The sequence below is a fragment of the Engystomops pustulosus genome, unplaced genomic scaffold, assembly GCF_040894005.1.
Source record: "Engystomops pustulosus unplaced genomic scaffold, aEngPut4.maternal MAT_SCAFFOLD_333, whole genome shotgun sequence".
Lineage (NCBI taxonomy): Eukaryota > Metazoa > Chordata > Amphibia > Anura > Leptodactylidae > Engystomops > Engystomops pustulosus.
In genome coordinates this window covers 72,501-84,183 of record NW_027285212.1, presented here as the reverse complement: position 1 = coordinate 84,183, position 11,683 = coordinate 72,501, and positions in this window count along the sequence as shown.

Below are 11,683 nucleotides of genomic sequence, written 5' to 3'. Positions count from 1 at the left end.
GACATACTACCAAGTGTGGCCGGGTTTCGAGCTCCAAACTCGGCTTGCACTTGGTCGCTTGGGGGGTCCCCTCCGCTCCGGGAAGGGCGCCCTCCAGCGGGCAGACGAGGGTACTTCTAGTCTGCCCGAGCTCCATGGGGCCCCTCTCGCCCCTAGGCTCCCGGCCCAGGGTTCCAGGGTCGCGGATCCAGCCACCATGCGGAGTTCGGTTTGGGTACCGGGCCTGGCAGAAATCACGCCGGGATCGGTGAGCCCTCCTCGGCCGCGGCTTCGCGCAAAAACTCCCTTTCGCGGTTCTCTTCACTTCAACTTCCATGGACACGTTCCACACTTGGACCTACGACCAAGTGTGCCCGGGGAACAGTAACCCATGCCCGGGCAGCCTCAGCAAGTGCTCCCGCTGAGGTCAATTTGGAGGTTTGAGCTCCGACTTCCATGGCCATGTTCCTCACCGGGACCTACGACCAAGCGTGGCCGGGTTTCGAGCTCCAAACTCGGCTTGCACTTTGTGGCCAAGGGGGTCCCCTCCGCTCCGGGAAGGGCGCCCTCCAGCGGGCAGACGAGGTTACTTCTAGTCTGCCCGAGCTCCATGGGGCATTATTCCTCCCCGGGACTTGCCGCCAAGTCTGGCCGGGGGACAGTGACACTTGGCCGGGTAGGCGAAGTGGCTTCTCCCGCTGACTTGCCCCTTTGGAAGTAGGAGCTCTTACTTCCATGGGCATTATACCTCTCGAAGACTTAGAGCCAAGTGAGCTCCTACTTCCATGGGCATTATTCCTCCCCGGGACTTGCCGCCAAGTCTGGCCGGGGGACAGTGACACTTGGCCGGGTAGGCGAAGTGGCTTCTCCCGCTGACTTGCCCCTTTGGAAGTAGGAGCTCCTACTTCCATGGGCATTATTCCTCCCCGGGACTTGCCGCCAAGTCTGGCCGGGGGACAGTGACACTTGGCCGGGTAGGCGAAGTGGCTTCTCCCGCTGACTTGCCCCTTTGGAAGTAGGAGCTCCTACTTCCATGGGCATTATTCCTCCCCGGGACTTGCCGCCAAGTCTGGCCGGGGGACAGTGACACTTGGCCGGGTAGGCGAAGTGGCTTCTCCCGCTGACTTGCCCCTTTGGAAGTAGGAGCTCTTACTTCCATGGGCATTATACCTCTCGAAGACTTAGAGCCAAGTGAGCTCCTACTTCCATGGGCATTATTCCTCCCCGGGACTTGCCGCCAAGTCTGGCCGGGGGACAGTGACACTTGGCCGGGTAGGCGAAGTGGCTTCTCCCGCTGACTTGCCCCTTTGGAAGTAGGAGCTCCTACTTCCATGGGCATTATTCCTCCCCGGGACTTGCCGCCAAGTCTGGCCGGGGGACAGTGACACTTGGCCGGGTAGGCGAAGTGGCTTCTCCCGCTGACTTGCCCCTTTGGAAGTAGGAGCTCCTACTTCCATGGGCATTATTCCTCCCCGGGACTTCCCGCCAAGTCTGGCCGGGGGACAGTGACACTTGGCCGGGTAGGCGAAGTGGCTTCTCCCGCTGACTTGCCCCTTTGGAAGTAGGAGCTCTTACTTCCATGGGCATTATACCTCTCGAAGACTTAGAGCCAAGTGAGCTCCTACTTCCATGGGCATTATTCCTCCCCGGGACTTGCCGCCAAGTCTGGCCGGGGGACAGTGACACTTGGCCGGGTAGGCGAAGTGGCTTCTCCCGCTGACTTGCCCCTTTGGAAGTAGGAGCTCCTACTTCCATGGGCATTATTCCTCCCCGGGACTTGCCGCCAAGTCTGGCCGGGGGACAGTGACACTTGGCCGGGTAGGCGAAGTGGCTTCTCCCGCTGACTTGCCCCTTTGGAAGTAGGAGCTCCTACTTCCATGGGCATTATTCCTCCCCGGGACTTGCCGCCAAGTCTGGCCGGGGGACAGTGACACTTGGCCGGGTAGGCGAAGTGGCTTCTCCCGCTGACTTGCCCCTTTGGAAGTAGGAGCTCCTACTTCCATGGGCATTATTCCTCCCCGGGACTTGCCGCCAAGTCTGGCCGGGGGACAGTGACACTTGGCCGGGTAGGCGAAGTGGCTTCTCCCGCTGACTTGCCCCTTTGGAAGTAGGAGCTCTTACTTCCATGGGCATTATACCTCTCGAAGACTTAGAGCCAAGTGAGCTCCTACTTCCATGGGCATTATTCCTCCCCGGGACTTGCCGCCAAGTCTGGCCGGGGGACAGTGACACTTGGCCGGGTAGGCGAAGTGGCTTCTCCCGCTGACTTGCCCCTTTGGAAGTAGGAGCTCCTACTTCCATGGGCATTATTCCTCCCCGGGACTTGCCGCCAAGTCTGGCCGGGGGACAGTGACACTTGGCCGGGTAGGCGAAGTGGCTTCTCCCGCTGACTTGCCCCTTTGGAAGTAGGAGCTCCTACTTCCATGGGCATTATTCCTCCCCGGGACTTGCCGCCAAGTCTGGCCGGGGGACAGTGACACTTGGCCGGGTAGGCGAAGTGGCTTCTCCCGCTGACTTGCCCCTTTGGAAGTAGGAGCTCTTACTTCCATGGGCATTATACCTCTCGAAGACTTAGAGCCAAGTGAGCTCCTACTTCCATGGGCATTATTCCTCCCCGGGACCTACTGCCAAGTGTGGCCGGGGAACAGTGACTCTTGGCCGGATAGAACTAGTGGCTTCTCCCGCTGACTTGCCCCTTTGGAAGTAGGAGCTCCTACTTCCATGGGCATTATTCCTCCCCGGGACCTACTGCCAAGTGTGGCCGGGGAACAGTGACATGTGGCCGGATAGGCCAAGTGGCTTCTCCCGCTGACTTGCCCCTTTGGAAGTAGGAGCTCCTACTTCCATGGGCATTATTCCTCCCCGGGACCTACTGCCAAGTGTGGCCGGGGAACAGTGACTCTTGGCCGGTTAGGCCAAGTGGCTTCTCCCGCTGACTTGCCCCTTTGGAAGTAGGAGCTCCTACTTCCATGGGCATTATTCCTCCCCGGGACCTACTGCCAAGTGTGGCCGGGGAACAGTGACTCTTGGCCGGATAGGCCAAGTGGCTTCTCCCGCTGACTTGCCCCTTTGGAAGTAGGAGCTCCTACTTCCATGGGCATTATTCCTCCCCGGGACCTCCTGCCAAGTGTGGCCGGGGAACAGTGACTCTTGGCCGGATAGGCCAAGTGGCTTCTCCCGCTGACTTGCCCCTTTGGAAGTAGGAGCTCCTACTTCCATGGGCATTATTCCTCCCCGGGACTTGCCGCCAAGTCTGGCCGGGGGACAGTGACACTTGGCCGGGTAGGCGAAGTGGCTTCTCCCGCTGACTTGCCCCTTTGGAAGTAGGAGCTCTTACTTCCATGGGCATTATACCTCTCGAAGACTTAGAGCCAAGTGAGCTCCTACTTCCATGGGCATTATTCCTCCCCGGGACTTGCCGCCAAGTCTGGCCGGGGGACAGTGACACTTGGCCGGGTAGGCGAAGTGGCTTCTCCCGCTGACTTGCCCCTTCGGAAGTAGGAGCTCCTACTTCCATGGGCATTATTCCTCCCCGGGACTTGCCGCCAAGTCTGGCCGGGGGACAGTGACACTTGGCCGGGTAGGCGAAGTGGCTTCTCCCGCTGACTTGCCCCTTTGGAAGTAGGAGCTCTTACTTCCATGGGCATTATACCTCTCGAAGACTTAGAGCCAAGTGAGCTCCTACTTCCATGGGCATTATTCCTCCCCGGGACTTGCCGCCAAGTCTGGCCGGGGGACAGTGACACTTGGCCGGGTAGGCGAAGTGGCTTCTCCCGCTGACTTGCCCCTTTGGAAGTAGGAGCTCCTACTTCCATGGGCATTATTCCTCCCCGGGACCTACTGCCAAGTGTGGCCGGGGGACAGTGACTCTTGGCCGGATAGGCCAAGTGGCTTCTCCCGCTGACTTGCCCCTTTGGAAGTAGGAGCTCCTACTTCCATGGGCATTATTCCTCCCCGGGACCTACTGCCAAGTGTGGCCGGGGAACAGTGACTCTTGGCCGGGCAGGCCAAGTGGCTTCTCCCGCTGACTTGCCCCTTTGGAAGTAGGAGCTCCTACTTCCATGGGCATTATTCCTCCCCGGGACCTACTGCCAAGTGTGGCCGGGGAACAGTGACATGTGGCCGGATAGGCCAAGTGGCTTCTCCCGCTGACTTGCCCCTTTGGAAGTAGGAGCTCTTACTTCCATGGGCATTATTCCTCCCCGGGACCTACTGCCAAGTGTTGCCGGGGGACAGTGACATGTGGCCGGATAGCCCAAGTGGCTTCTCCCGCTGACTTGCCCCTTTGGAAGTAGGAGCTCCTACTTCCATGGGCATTATTCCTCCCCGGGACCTCCTGCCAAGTGTGGCCGGGGAACAGTGACTCTTGGCCGGATAGGCCAAGTGGCTTCTCCCGCTGACTTGCCCCTTTGGAAGTAGGAGCTCCTACTTCCATGGGCATTATTCCTCCCCGGGACCTACTGCCAAGTGTGGCCGGGGAACAGTGACTCTTGGCCGGATAGGCCAAGTGGCTTCTCCCGCTTACTTTCCCCTTTGGAAGTAGGAGCTCCTACTTCCATGGGCATTATTCCTCCCCGGGACCTACTGCCAAGTGTGGCCGGGGAACAGTGACTCTTGGCCGGATAGGCCAAGTGGCTTCTCCCGCTGACTTGACCCTTTGGAAGTAGGAGCTCCTACTTCCATGGGCATTATTCCTCCCCGGGACCTCCTGCCAAGTGTGGCCGGGGAACAGTGACTCTTGTTCGGATAGGCCAAGTGGCTTCTCCCGCTGACTTGCCCCTTTGGAAGTAGGAGCTCCTACTTCCATGGGCATTATTCCTCCCCGGGACCTACTGCCAAGTGTGGCCGGGGAACAGTGACTCTTGGCCGGATAGGCCAAGTGGCTTCTCCCGCTTACTTTCCCCTTTGGAAGTAGGAGCTCCTACTTCCATGGGCATTATTCCTCCCCGGGACCTACTGCCAAGTGTGGCCGGGGAACAGTGACTCTTGGCCGGATAGGCCAAGTGGCTTCTCCCGCTGACTTGACCCTTTGGAAGTAGGAGCTCCTACTTCCATGGGCATTATTCCTCCCCGGGACCTCCTGCCAAGTGTGGCCGGGGAACAGTGACTCTTGGCCGGATAGGCCAAGTTGCTTCTCCCGCTGACTTGCCCCTTTGGAAGTAGGAGCTCCTACTTCCATGGGCACTATACCTCTCGGGGACTTAGAGCCAAGTGTCTTCACCCTTTGGAGGTAGTAGCTCCTACTTCCATGGGCATTATTCCTCCCCGGGACCTCCTGCCAAGTGTGGCCGGGGAACAGTGACTCTTGTTCGGATAGGCCAAGTGGCTTCTCCCGCTGACTTGCCCCTTTGGAAGTAGGAGCTCCTACTTCCATGGGCATTATTCCTCCCCGGGACCTACTGCCAAGTGTGGCCGGGGAACAGTGACTCTTGGCCGGATAGGCCAAGTGGCTGCTCCCGCTGACTTGCCCCTTTGGAAGTAGGAGCTCTAACTTCCATGGGCATTATTCCTCCCCGGGACCTACTGCCAAGTGTGGCCGGGGGACAGTGACATGTGGCCGGTTAGGCCAAGTGGCTTCTCCCGCTGACTTGCCCCTTTGGAAGTAGGAGCTCTTACTTCCATGGGCATTATTCCTCCCCGGGACCTACTGCCAAGTGTGGCCGGGGGACAGTGACATGTGGCCGGATAGCCCAAGTGGCTTCTCCCGCTGACTTGCCCCTTTGGAAGTAGGAGCTCCTACTTCCATGGGCATTATTCCTCCCCGGGACCTACTGCCAAGTGTGGCCGGGGAACAGTGACTCTTGGCCGGATAGGCCAAGTGGCTTCTCCCGCTGACTTGCCCCTTTGGAAGTAGGAGCTCTTACTCCCATGGGCAGTATACCTCTCGGGGACTTAGAGCCAAGTGTCTTCACCCTTTGGAGGTGGTAGCTCCTACTTCCATGGGCATTATTCCTCCCCGGGACCTACTGCCAAGTGTTGCCGGGGAACAGTGACTCTTGGCCGGATAGAACTAGTGGCTTCTCCCGCTGACTTGCCCCTTTGGAAGTAGGAGCTCCTACTTCCATGGGCATTATTCCTCCCCGGGACCTACTGCCAAGTGTGGCCGGGGAACAGTGACTCTTGGCCGGATAGGCCAAGTGGCTTCTCCCGCTGACTTGCCCCTTTGGAAGTAGGAGCTCCTACTTCCATGGGCATTATTCCTCCCCGGGACCTACTGCCAAGTGTGGCCGGGGAACAGTGACTCTTGGCCGGATAGAACTAGTGGCTTCTTCCGCTGACTTGCCCCTTTGGAAGTAGGAGCTCCTACTTCCATGGGCATTATTCCTCCCCGGGACCTACAGCCAAGCTTGGCCGGGGGACAGTGACATGTGGCCGGATAGGCCAAGTGGCTTCTCCCGCTGACTTTCCCCTTTGGAAGTAGGAGCTCTTACTTCCATGGGCATTATTCCTCCCCGGGACCTACTGCCAAGTGTGGCCGGGGAACAGTGACTCTTGGCCGGATAGGCCAAGTGGCTTCTCCCGCTGACTTGCCCCTTTGGAGGTAGGAGCTCCTACTTCCATGGGCATTATTCCTCCCCGGGACCTACTGCCAAGTGTGGCCGGGGAACAGTGACTCTTGGCCGGGTAGGCCAAGTGGCTTCTCCCGCTGACTTGCCCCTTTGGAAGTAGGAGCTCCTACTTCCATGGGCATTATTCCTCCCCGGGACCTACTGCCAAGTGTGGCCGGGGAACAGTGACTCTTGGCCGGATAGGCCAAGTGGCTTCTCCCGCTGACTTGCCCCTTTGGAAGTAGGAGCTCCTACTTCCATGGGCATTATTCCTCCCCGGGACCTACTGCCAAGTGTGGCCGGGGAACAGTGACTCTTGGCCGGTTAGGCCAAGTGGCTTCTCCCGCTGACTTGCCCCTTTGGAAGTAGGAGCTCCTACTTCCATGGGCATTATTCCTCCCCGGGACCTACTGCCAAGTGTGGCCGGGGAACAGTGACTCTTGGCCGGTTAGGCCAAGTGGCTTCTCCCGCTGACTTGCCCCTTTGGAGGTAGTAGCTCCTACTTCCATGGGCATTATTCCTCCCCGGGACCTACTGCCAAGTGTGGCCGGGGAACAGTGACTCTTGGCCGTGTAGGCCAAGTGGCTTCTCCCGCTGACTTGCCCCTTTGGAAGTAGGAGCTCCTACTTCCATGGGCACTATTCCTCTCCGGGACCTACTGCCAAGTGTGGCCGGGGAACAGTGACTCTTGGCCGGATAGGCCAAGTGGCTTCTCCCGCTGACTTGCCCCTTTGGAAGTAGGAGCTCTTACTCCCATGGGCAGTATACCTCTCGGGGACTTAGAGCCAAGTGTCTTCACCCTTTGGAGGTGGTAGCTCCTACTTCCATGGGCATTATTCCTCCCCGGGACCTACTGCCAAGTGTGGCCGGGGAACAGTGACTCTTGGCCGGATAGAACTAGTGGCTTCTCCCGCTGACTTGCCCCTTTGGAAGTAGGAGCTCCTACTTCCATGGGCATTATTCCTCCCCGGGACCTATTGCCAAGTGTGGCCGGGGAACAGTGACTCTTGGCCGGATAGGCCAAGTGGCTTCTCCCGCTGACTTGCCCCTTTGGAAGTAGGAGCTCCTACTTCCATGGGCATTATTCCTCCCCGGGACCTACTGCCAAGTAAGGCCGGGGAACAGTGACTCTTGGCCGGATAGAACTAGTGGCTTCTTCCGCTGACTTGCCCCTTTGGAAGTAGGAGCTCCTACTTCCATGGGCATTATTCCTCCCCGGGACCTACAGCCAAGTGTGGCCGGGGGACAGTGACATGTGGCCGGATAGGCCAAGTGGCTTCTCCCGCTGACTTGCCCCTTTGGAGGTAGGAGCTCCTACTTCCATGGGCATTATTCCTCCCCGGGACCTACTGCCAAGTGTGGCCGGGGAACAGTGACTCTTGGCCGGGTAGGCCAAGTGGCTTCTCCCGCTGACTTGCCCCTTTGGAAGTAGGAGCTCCTACTTCCATGGGCATTATTCCTCCCCGGGACCTACTGCCAAGTGTGGCCGGGGAACAGTGACTCTTGGCCGGGTAGGCCAAGTGGCTTCTCCCGCTGACTTGCCCCTTTGGAAGTAGGAGCTCCTACTTCCATGGGCATTATTCCTCCCCGGGACCTACTGCCAAGTGTGGCCGGGGAACAGTGACTCTTGGCCGGATAGAACTAGTGGCTTCTTCCGCTGACTTGCCCCTTTGGAAGTAGGAGCTCCTACTTCCATGGGCATTATTCCTCCCCGGGACCTACAGCCAAGCTTGGCCGGGGGACAGTGACATGTGGCCGGATAGGCCAAGTGGCTTCTCCCGCTGACTTGCCCCTTTGGAAGTAGGAGCTCTTACTTCCATGGGCATTATTCCTCCCCGGGACCTACTGCCAAGTGTGGCCGGGGAACAGTGACTCTTGGCCGGATAGGCCAAGTGGCTTCTCCCGCTGACTTGCCCCTTTGGAGGTAGGAGCTCCTACTTCCATGGGCATTATTCCTCCCCGGGACCTACTGCCAAGTGTGGCCGGGGAACAGTGACTCTTGGCCGGGTAGGCCAAGTGGCTTCTCCCGCTGACTTGCCCCTTTGGAGGTAGGAGCTCCTACTTCCATGGGCATTATTCCTCCCCGGGACCTACTGCCAAGAGTGGCCGGGGAACAGTGACTCTTGGCCGGATAGGCCAAGTGGCTTCTCCCGCTGACTTGCCCCTTTGGAGGTAGTAGCTCCTACTTCCATGGGCATTATTCCTCCCCGGGACCTACTGCCAAGTGTGGCCGGGGAACAGTGACTCTTGGCCGTGTAGGCCAAGTGGCTTCTCCCGCTGACTTGCCCCTTTGGAAGTAGGAGCTCCTACTTCCATGGGCACTATTCCTCTCCGGGACCTACTGCCAAGTGTGGCCGGGGAACAGTGACTCTTGGCCGGATAGGCCAAGTGGCTTCTCCCGCTGACTTGCCCCTTTGGAAGTAGGAGCTCTTACTCCCATGGGCAGTATACCTCTCGGGGACTTAGAGCCAAGTGTCTTCACCCTTTGGAGGTGGTAGCTCCTACTTCCATGGGCATTATTCCTCCCCGGGACCTACTGCCAAGTGTGGCCGGGGAACAGTGACTCTTGGCCGGATAGAACTAGTGGCTTCTCCCGCTGACTTGCCCCTTTGGAAGTAGGAGCTCCTACTTCCATGGGCATTATTCCTCCCCGGGACCTATTGCCAAGTGTGGCCGGGGAACAGTGACTCTTGGCCGGATAGGCCAAGTGGCTTCTCCCGCTGACTTGCCCCTTTGGAAGTAGGAGCTCCTACTTCCATGGGCATTATTCCTCCCCGGGACCTACTGCCAAGTAAGGCCGGGGAACAGTGACTCTTGGCCGGATAGAACTAGTGGCTTCTTCCGCTGACTTGCCCCTTTGGAAGTAGGAGCTCCTACTTCCATGGGCATTATTCCTCCCCGGGACCTACAGCCAAGTGTGGCCGGGGGACAGTGACATGTGGCCGGATAGGCCAAGTGGCTTCTCCCGCTGACTTGCCCCTTTGGAAGTAGGAGCTCCTACTTCCTTGGGCATTATTCCTCCCCGGGACCTACTGCCAAGTGTGGCCGGGGAACAGTGACTCTTGGCCGGGTAGGCCAAGTGGCTTCTCCCGCTGACTTGCCCCTTTGGAAGTAGGAGCTCCTACTTCCATGGGCATTATTCCTCCCCGGGACCTACTGCCAAGTGTGGCCGGGGAACAGTGACTCTTGGCCGGGTAGGCCAAGTGGCTTCTCCCGCTGACTTGCCCCTTTGGAAGTAGGAGCTCTTACTCCCATGGGCAGTATACCTCTCGGGGACTTAGAGCCAAGTGTCTTCACCCTTTTTAGGTAGTAGCTCCTACTTCCATGGGCATTATTCCTCCCCGGGACCTACTGCCAAGTGTAGCCGGGGAACAGTGACTCTTGGCCGGATAGAACTAGTGGCTTCTCCCGCTGACTTGCCCCTTTGGAAGTAGGAGCTCCTACTTCCATGGGCATTATTCCTCCCCGGGACCTACTGCCAAGAGTGGCCGGGGAACAGTGACTCTTGGCCGGATAGGCCAAGTGGCTTCTCCCGCTGACTTGCCCCTTTGGAAGTAGGAGCTCCTACTTCCATGGGCATTATTCCTCCCCGGGACCTACTGCCAAGTAAGGCCGGGGAACAGTGACTCTTGGCCGGATAGAACTAGTGGCTTCTTCCGCTGACTTGCCCCTTTGGAAGTAGGAGCTCCTACTTCCATGGGCATTATTCCTCCCCGGGACCTACAGCCAAGCTTGGCCGGGGGACAGTGACATGTGGCCGGATAGGCCAAGTGGCTTCTCCCGCTGACTTGCCCCTTTGGAGGTAGGAGCTCTTACTTCCATGGGCATTATTCCTCTCCGGGACCTACAGCCAAGTGTGGCCGGGGAACAGTGAAACTTGGCCGGATAGGCCAAGTGGCTGCTCCCGCTGACTTGCCCCTTTGGAAGTAGGAGCTCCTACTTCCATGGGCATTATTCCTCCCCGGGACCTATAGCCAAGTGTGGCCGGGGGACAGTGACATGTGGCCGGATAGGCCGAGCGGCTTCTCCCGCTGACGTCATCGCTTTGGAAGTAGGAGCTCCTACTTCCATGGGCTTGTTCCTCCCCGGGACTTGCCGCCAAGTCTGGCCGGGGGACAGTGACATGTGGCCGGATAGGCCAACTGGCTGCTCCCGCTGAGCCCCTACTTCCATGGGCTTGTTCGTCCCCCGGGACTTGCCGCCAAGTCTGGCCGGGGAACAGTGACATGCCGCCGGATACGGCCGAGCGGCTGCTCCCGCTGACGTCATCGCTTTGGAAGTAGGAGCTCCTACTTCCATGGGCTTGTTCCTCCCCGGGACTTGCCGCCAAGTCTGGCCGGGGGACAGTGACATGTGGCCGGATAGGCCAACTGGCTGCTCCCGCTGAGCCCCTACTTCCATGGGCTTGTTCGTCCCCCGGGACTTGCCGCCAAGTCTGGCCGGGGAACAGTGACATGCCGCCGGATACGGCCGAGCGGCTGCTCCCGCTGACGTCATCGCTTTGGAAGTAGGAGCTCCTACTTCCATGGGCTTGTTCCTCCCCGGGACTTGCCGCCAAGTCTGGCCGGGGGACAGTGACATGTGGCCGGATAGGCCAACTGGCTGCTCCCGCTGAGCCCCTACTTCCATGGGCTTGTTCGTCCCCCGGGACTTGCCGCCAAGTCTGGCCGGGGAACAGTGACATGCCGCCGGATACGGCCGAGCGGCTGCTCCCGCTGACGTCATCGCTTTGGAAGTAGGAGCTCCTACTTCCATGGGCTTGTTCCTCCCCGGGACTTGCCGCCAAGTCTGGCCGGGGGACAGTGACATGTGGCCGGATAGGCCAACTGGCTGCTCCCGCTGAGCCCCTACTTCCATGGGCTTGTTCGTCCCCGGGACTTGCCGCCAAGTCTGGCCGGGGAACAGTGACATGCCGCCGGATACGGCCGAGCGGCTGCTCCCGCTGACGTCATCGCTTTGGAAGTCGGAGCTCCTACTTCCATGGGCTTGTTCCTCCCCGGGACTTGCCGCCAAGTCTGGCCGGGGGACAGTGACATGTGGCCGGATAGGCCAACTGGCTGCTCCCGCTGAGCCCCTACTTCCATGGGCTTGTTCGTCCCCGGGACTTGCCGCCAAGTCTGGCCGGGGAACAGTGACATGCCGCCGGATACGGCCGA